Here is a 2482-nt window from a genome sequence, read left to right as displayed (position 1 = left end):
GGAGTGACAGGCAGCAAGGAGGTACCTGAGAAATATTTCTGGACTGATAGACTAACCTCAACACCCACTCTGATCACCTAGGTGTCTATATTTGCCTCTGTTTTGGCGTTGGCTGGGGGCAGTGCCCAGGGATCAGAGCTGACAGTTGTTATGGCTGTGGCTGCAGGATCCTCCCACCTTCATGAGATATAATTGACATATAATGTGTAAGCTTAAGATGTATGTGATAATTTGATGTGTGTATATTGTGAAATGATCACCACAACAAAGTTAGTTACATCCATCACCTCACATAGTTACCTTTTATGTGTGTGTGATGAGGACATGCAAGATTTACTCCCTTAGGAACTTTCAAGCATACAATACTGTATTGTTAACTATAGTCACCATGCTGTAGTGACATAATATTTAAAGCAGAGTTTCTCAAGCTCAAATATGCATATACATTACCTGGGGAATCTTGTTAAAGTGTAATTATGATTTAGTAGGTCCGAGTGGGAGCCTGAGACTCTGCATGTCTAACAAGCTCCTGGTGATGTGGATGTAGGTGGTTCCCAGGCCATACTTTAAGTAGCAAAAACTTAAAGCACGGTAATAGGCTGTATAGTCTAAATCTGTGATTTTCGAAGTAGGGCTAGCTGTCAGACATGGGCAGGGAGGGCCCTCAAGGGCCGAGGGCTAACTTTATGGGGCAAATAAAAGATAATTACGTAGACTTTGATTTTTATATTCTAACAAATGCTGCTTAGTTGTGGGGATTCCTACTGGAACATTTGGCTGTCTTTCAGTGATTGGTAATTATATAAAGTGCATTCATTCATTCAGCAACTGGCTGTGGCTGCAGGATCCTCCCACCTTCATGAGAGCATTGCCTGTGTGTCCGGCACTGATCTAGATACTGGGAGTATATCTGAATAAAGTAGGTAAACAAGTAAAAACTCCCTGCTCTCATGGAGTTTCCGTTTTAATAAGGGAAAATATAATAAACAAGACACAGTTGGAATTTTTATAAAAACATACTTTTTATCGTATATCAGTATTTTCTTAAATTGGTTATTGTTGTTTTATAAAAACATACTTTTTATCGTATATCAGTATTTTCTTAAATTGGTTATTGTTGTTTTTCAATGCTGCTATTCTTGCCTTTTAATTATAAATTGATATTAGTTTAGCTGTAATTATCAATTTAATCGTGGCCTGTTTTGTGAATCCAGTGGTGGGTAGTTACATATGTTTGCACCAGTGGTATTTCAGGCCTTTACATTTTCATTAGCCCGACTCTCAGACATGGAGGCATTTAAAGATTCAATTATGAACCATGCGCATCCCGTTCCAACAGTCAGATTAGTGTAACTAGAACTGATTGTGTGGCGACCTGCAGCAATGCGACGAAAAGACACAGATGATAAACCTGTCCATCAATTAGACTTAAAAAGAAAAAAACTGTTCAAACAGCACGGCACAAATCATACATTTCTATGAGCAGCAACCCTAAAGTGGATTTACCTAATAATCTCTTGTCAAATTCTGCTTGTCCACTGACATTTAATTGTGATTATCAATTCTTTTTTCCACAAAAGGAAGAAATGGGTGAGGTCAATGGGTAATAATTGTGCATGTTCACTGAATCCTAATCAGGGAGAATCAGTTAGAGGTTGAAATTTAGGAGGCTGCCTGCCATAATCAAAGATTTCTACCACCTAGAGTTTTATAATTATTAAATGCAAGCATCATGACTTTTCCTTTGGGCTGATGATTGCATTAGCCATGTGCCTCCTGAGTTTCTGCTTCTCTATTCTCTCTCTTACCATCAAGGGAGCTATTATGAATTTAATTTTCTCCTTGCATACTAGAGCAGGGTTTCTTTCTAAGTTTAGACATTTTAAGATGGTGGATATTTCCTTCACTTTGGACTCAGTCCAAATAGAAAAATGAGAGATGTTGTTTTGGTGGTAGTTTGAAAGTCAGACTGACAAGTATCACTTGGCTTTATTACTTCGAAAATATACAATCTTTTCCAAATATTTTACTATAAGCGCATATTATTTCTATAAATTTAAAAGTATTTTTTAAATAAAATAAATTATTTGTTGAGGAAGACTAAGTATGGTCATACTTTGTTATGAAATAGAGGTGAAATTTTAAAAAATATTCACTTCTTTCTTTAGCTGAAGGAAGAGACAGTAAGTCATCTTTTTTTAATTTTAGAAAATTAAGTACCCATTACCCTGAGAACAGAGTGCAACTGGACTTTTTTACCTTCTGTGACTTAGAAAAGGTTCCCTCTCTTCTCAGAGCTCTGGGAAGTGGCATGATAATTTGCATGCTTCTGGAAGGGAAAGCCCAATTTACAAACCCCTCTTTTAAAATCCCATGGTATTTTCAGATTGATAGAGTGGATTAGACCAAAGTCTGCTGGTTGGAGAGGACACCACAGACCCCACAGGGGAATTCACCCGCAGTACCAGAGGCTACATACACC

The sequence above is a fragment of the Pteropus vampyrus genome, unplaced genomic scaffold, assembly GCF_000151845.1.
Source record: "Pteropus vampyrus isolate Shadow unplaced genomic scaffold, Pvam_2.0 Scaffold43, whole genome shotgun sequence".
NCBI classification, from domain to species: domain Eukaryota; kingdom Metazoa; phylum Chordata; class Mammalia; order Chiroptera; family Pteropodidae; genus Pteropus; species Pteropus vampyrus.
Note: the sequence above shows the minus strand (reverse complement) of the source record.